Source organism: Dermacentor andersoni, chromosome 6 (assembly GCF_023375885.2).
Source record: "Dermacentor andersoni chromosome 6, qqDerAnde1_hic_scaffold, whole genome shotgun sequence".
Lineage (NCBI taxonomy): Eukaryota > Metazoa > Arthropoda > Arachnida > Ixodida > Ixodidae > Dermacentor > Dermacentor andersoni.
Genome location: NC_092819.1, coordinates 140,146,326 through 140,152,543, shown reverse-complemented (window position 1 = coordinate 140,152,543; position 6,218 = coordinate 140,146,326). Strand labels below are relative to the sequence as shown.

At 38.7% G+C, this 6,218-nt stretch overlaps 1 long non-coding RNA gene across 1 annotated transcript; it reads right to left on the bottom strand.

The window, feature by feature from the left end:
- Nucleotides 1-217: 217 nt before the first annotated feature.
- Nucleotides 218-2,876, bottom strand: LOC129384657 (uncharacterized). Its single transcript, XR_008612338.2, has 3 exons — nt 2,826-2,876; nt 1,894-1,955; nt 218-402 (listed from the first exon to the last, which is right to left on the bottom strand). It is a non-coding gene; the product is annotated as an uncharacterized lncRNA (long non-coding RNA).
- Nucleotides 2,877-6,218: the final 3,342 nt, after the last annotated feature.

The window sequence follows — 6,218 nt, the reverse complement described above, 5'->3', positions numbered from 1 at the left end:
CCGAACACTGAAAATATTCACAGTGTGATCCCAGGTCGCCCTAATTTCGCAAGGAGTAGAAAAGATAGCGCGTCTCCTCTTCACATAATTCGTTTCCATGAACATGCGCAACAACTTACTGATAACGACTGCGTAAATCATACAGAACATTGTGAGCATTACCATCAAACCTATCTAACCAGCAGTATACTTATTATGATTAAACATGTTTTCACAATTATGTTGTCAACAGGCATTTTATTGCAGGCGAGCCGGTCATCCAGACCGTGACAAAGGTGGAATGGCGTAATTCAGGACGCACGAAACTTCACTTCTTGCGCGAGCCTTCGGGGCCTCCGGCTCCTCCTCCCGCACCTCCGCCGAAGCTAGCGAGAGCTTCTTCCGGAGCCATGACGATCAAAGCTGAAACGTAGAAGAAAACAGCTTGAGGCCTTTTAAAAACTTTTATAACAATAACGGTTCTTCAAAATGACGTGTAATTCCTGGCAAAAGTCATGGGTTGCATATATAATTATTGAGGCAGCATTTTAGAACAAATGTTCCGGTTGTCAGATGAAGAAATTAACAAATATTTTTGCCAGTAGTTAAGCAGCAATTTGCCCAAACAGAAGGGAGCAGGTGCACCCTGCTCGACTCTAGTTTCAGATAACCATGTTAACGTCAGCATCATAATTTTTACGTTCACAGCCTTTAACAACCTCTGTGAGAAGCTGCAAAGAAATGTTCGGCAGTTTAAAACGCCCACGGGGCGTCTGTCCTGCCCAAATTGTGTCCCGCCACAAATGTTTCCCCCAAATGCTCAATTCCTGTTAAGACTTCGACACCACCAAGAGCGCTAGGCAAATTGAGAATATGGTTCACAACTCCCTCATTCTTCCAATCTTCTTGCATTCAATTACACAGAATTAATATTTCAAGGCATGTGTAATAAATCTAATAACCAATAACAGCAGGATTAGACAGCTAAGTGCAACAGGGTCTAATAACAATAAGATTGAGTGTTCTAAGCTGAAAACAGGTATGCTGTTGGATTATCAAATTACCAAGCACACAAGTGCTCAACATTATTTTCTTCAACAGATATTCCTTAGCATCATAGTCGCTCGAAGAATAACGCTCAATTTGAGGAACAATAACCGAAACTGTACCGCAAGACTTATTGCAGCGTAATATCGATGGTATTGGTTAATATTTAGTCGATACATATATTCGACATTTACAAAAAAATTTTGGTACCCGTATAGCACTTGCAAAGGCCTATGAGCAATCAATGATCGGTAATGTTGCGCTATATATAATCGAACTACATGATACATTGGTAGATAAATGCTTGAAATATTTCATTAGGAATATATGAAAAGCAACAATTTTATCATAGAATGTTGCAGACTAACTTCACTATAAATTTCATTGATATACGTTAGGTTTGTTCATAAGCTTCCATTCTTTCAGAAAACAACGGTTACTTCAAAAACATTTAGTTCAGCACTTATTTTGCAAACGGCACAGCAAAGCATTTGATTCTCCTGGCATGAGCGCTTGGAGGGTAGCGTCTTATTATTTGTATAGCCCTCAAGGTTCAGGAAAATTGTAGCGCACATTTCTTGCTATGTTTATCGAAATGACGTGAATGCGTAATATCAGAACGCAGAACGGTAAAATACTTTTTCTTTCAGTGGTTAAATTATGAGCAGCAACTGGTATCATAAACATTGTCACACTTCCGTGATCAACATAAAATCATGCGAAGATGTCACTGCTTCGCAATTGTAGTGTTTATAGATATTCCATTTGTTTGTTTTAGAATTTAGATTTGTTTTAGCTAATTGTAGCTTTTGTTTTGCCATGAAGTGAAAAATAGGCAATGTATAGAAAGCAAATGGTTATCTTTACCAATTACGATTGCGGCGACAGACAGAAGGTCCACTCCTAATAGACGGTTCATGTTGCTTGCGCTGCAGAAAAATAAATTGTGCCACGTATGAATTCACCTGGAAAACTGCATTGGCTTTCATTTAATAAACATTTTATGCTAAACGCTGACCGGGCAACCGTATTTGGAACATTCGAATGCAGTAGAAGACTAAGAATATGGTTGTATCGATACATATAGATTTCGGAGGGAAACATCAAGCCCTTATACCTGTCACCAGCAGCTTCTAAACATAGAAAGCGGGAAATAATAGTCGAACACCACGCATGCTACATGCAGTTCTATGCTCTTTTTCTTTCTATTTCTATTTGCAGCCAGGCTACTAAATTCTGCTTTATTTGTGTGTTAAAATATGTTTTCGATTGTTCGTGAATGACTCCATTTCTTCACAGCGCTATAGTTATCTTCAACAAGAAACGGTGTCCCAGCTTGGGGTGTACCTAAAGCAGTGTCTCACAGTGCAGGTGATTCTTTGGAAATTTCGCCAACTCTAAGGGATCTCGGTCCTCAATCGAACGCACATACCTTTGACTCTTCATTGTCCTTTCTCTTTCAAAAATATAATAACGGCCTCATTAACCTGCGAGTACAATTCTTTTGAGTGGAACCATTTTATAGATAAGGTTTCAAACGGAAACTTTCAGGTCCTGACATACCTTTCCATGTGGTTGAAACTATGTAGAACGATATTAACATTAAAAATGTTCTAACTAAACTATGAAAATTTTATATTGCGTAGTCATAAACACCATATGACATTTTCTTTTCTTTTCAGATAATTTTTAAATAAACCAGTACACCCAGGACGCTCACTGCTGGTACAACTTACGTGCCGAAAATGCGCGCGACATAATATTGCTCGAAATCGAGCAGCAAAAAGGCTTATTCTCACCAGTGAGACTGTCGATGGCAGCGTCCGAAATGTCGCTGGGAATATGGGTAGATTTGTAAACCTTCAGGCCTCGCTTATATGCTGCAAAAAGTACTTGCGATTCTTCGTTTTACCAGCTGTGGCGAATAAAATAAGTTAAAATATTAAAAGCGCAATTTTGCGGGACATCGTTCTAACGAATATTTGACCTTTCGGATGGAAGTGCAATGGTTCGATAAAAATCATACACGGGATTTAGGAAAAAACAAGCTCACTAATGAAATGTTCCTGGCGCCAATAGTACAACATAACAGTAGAGAGAATGCCCAAGCGAAAACTTGGATAATTGCTTCCAACCTCGGGCATTATTGCGTTTTACTAATTGGAGGGCAGGAGCGCCTATGCTGAGCAATGGGCACGTGCTTGCTTTGTATATTTCGTTCTGTAAAATGACATTAAGTGTAGAGCAGCTGCCATGAAGCAACGATTCCATTACAGCATCCTTACTTTATCTCTCAATTTTACATTGCCTTTTCCTGTCTCCATGCAACCGCTATAACCCGGTTTTGGAATTAATTGCATATCGTGGATGGGGCAGTGACAACAAAAAGAAGGCCATTGCAAAACCCTTAGAAAGGAAGCATCAATTTTCTTTTGATCTCATCCAGCTTGTATTGCATTTCTGTCGCAACAATTGCTGGTTTTACTACTTCTATATACTCGTCAAATGAAGCTCATGGCACCGACCTGTTTCTACACCCTTGCTCAAGATGTGCGCCACAAAGCAGCGACCAAATAAAGGAATTGAAGATAGCCCATATTAAGAACAGTGACGTTTTACTCTAAAAGTGAAAACTACGAGTGGAAATATACAAAGAATATTACGTCATAGATAACTAAAATAAAAATGTTTAATTCTGCAAATCTGCACAAAGCATTCCACTTGAGAACACATCTTAAAAGTTGTCAGTGGAACTACATCAGTGAACTTCATGTTGTTAGCATTATTAAGAAAGGGTGATAACAAAGAAGGGTAATTAAGTTCGAACGGCAGATCTTGTACCAGCTGATTAGATTATGAAATGAATACTCTTAAGCAAGCAGATTTTTTTTTTCTTTTGAGATGTGCTGTTCAAAGTAGATTTCGCGACTGCAATTTTATTTGTTTAATAGGCATGCGTTTTGAGACTAGTGTACTCATTTTTTTCAGCTTCACAGCTTCGCCTTCTGTCTTTAAAATGTCGTGCTTGCGTTATTTCAAAGAATTTTTTGAGCTTTGACGGACTTCGCATGCAAGGTGGTTAGGCTTTCGACATTTGTTACCGTTATTGCGCAATATACGAGTAAATTATGTTGTCTTTGTTCGTAATAATAGCACTTTTTTAACGATAGCTTCAGTTGGAAATCTGTGCATGACACGGACAACTAAAAAACATTTCGTCTTTTTTTTTTAAATGACTAAGCACGTTGTTCAGCGAGGTAAGTTACTGTAGTGACTATATGACGCGAATAGGGAACATTTCTTTCAAAATTAAATTAATAAAGCGCGCAGTGGATAGTCTCTTATGAAAGAACTGAGTGGACTGTTATGATCAGACAGTAAATTAAACTGTTTTCTTCCTTCAATCCTCACATAAAAAATTATTTTGGCAATATAAGTATTAGGTATAGTATGGTCAATTGACTTGTAATGCTAAACATTATGGGCCTAACAACTACAAAGAAAATTTATATTGAATTTTTCGTTTCGTTTCATACCAGTAAACAATTCAATTTTATATTATTACCAAAATACAAAGCTTGTGGACCAAAATCTTTCTTTTCGATGCAAGATGTACCAAAGTAACGAACTAAAAGTACAAGAAATATAATCGAGATCAGTACTACAAAAACCTTATTCTAAAGTGTCTATTTGAAAACGCTACTCATTGCATTGGCAAAATAGTGTAAACACTAGAAAAACCGTATAAAAGAGAGCTCTTGCCGAGATAAGAAACTGTTACACGGGAACGTAAAGAAATGCCTTCCTTATGTTTGTTGTGTTTTTAATATTTTCGGCCGTATAGACGGTGTGTGGGTGTCAGAGTATCATGGAGGTATATTTTTCGTGAAGAAGGTTGGAAAACAGCAGGGTAAATAAAGAAATGAATCAGTTTCTGCCACGTGTTCACACCTGTACCACTCACTCGAATGCATTGAAGGAGGTCCTCTTTTTATTAACAGTGATGTGTCTTTACAATGAAGTTTTTTCGCATTCGCAAGTTTACGTGGAGCCTACTGATGAGTGTTTATGTCAGAACTACGTGGCAGAGAAACGCACTATAAGAGTTGCTGTACGAGTTTTCTGATAAAAAATATCACTCCATATATGCGTGTCGTTAAGAGCACGATGCCAATCACACAGTCAATTCGTTATCACCAGGAAAATTGAAGAAGCCTTTCAAAGTGTAGCTTTCGCAATGAGAAATTCGTGAGAGTTGCATTAATCTTTAACAAATGTTGAACATTTCCCTTGCAAACAGTTATTGTGGCTTTAATTTAGCGATCAGCTTCTACGGCAACCTTAAACTTATGGTATACTTGAAAGAAGAGCTGCTACCTACAAAGATCATGTCAAATAACGAAGCTAGCATGGTTTATAGTTGGCCCTCCATCCCATATTTAGATATTTTTCGCAGGTGAGTTCGCTGTCAGTGTTGATGTCCGAGAACAATGGTAAAGACTGCTGGCCACACGACAACGGGATTCTCAAAGAGAACGATTGTGTTTGCATTGCTTTTTCTGCTGTATCAGACTTCTGTCTCTAAGTGCTACATGTTCGTTAAATGATGGAGCTTACTTTCGTAAAAGAAAGTATCTGCTTTATTCATTGAAACTGTAAAGTGTAAATTTAACATCCCACTTTAAGGCTCAAGGGTGAATGCAAGGCGATCGTTCAGTTCAGATAGTTGTCAGCTGAGATAGTACTCAGTTGTCCGCGTCTGAGTAAATAGTTATCATCATCATCAGTCTATATATTGTGTATAGCCCTTCCACTGTGATCTCCTATTAACCCTATCTTGCGCTAGATGAATCCAATTCGCAGCTGAAATTTTCCTAATTCGATCTCCCCACCTAGTTTTCTGCCGCCCTCGACTGCGCTTTCCTTCCTTTGGCACCGATTCTTTGCTTCCAGTGGTGCGCCGCCCGTTATCTGTCCTACGCCTTACATGGCCGACTTCGTTCCATTTTGTTCTCTTAACGTCAACAAGAATATCGGCTGTCCCCGCTTTCTAGCTGATCCACCCCGCTCTCTTCCTCTCACTTAGCCTTACTACCAACATCTTTCCAGCGTTCTATGCGCTGTCCTTAACTTGTTCTCGAATTTGTTAACCTCCAAGTTTCTTCCGATATGTTATCACCTGTGGAATGCAA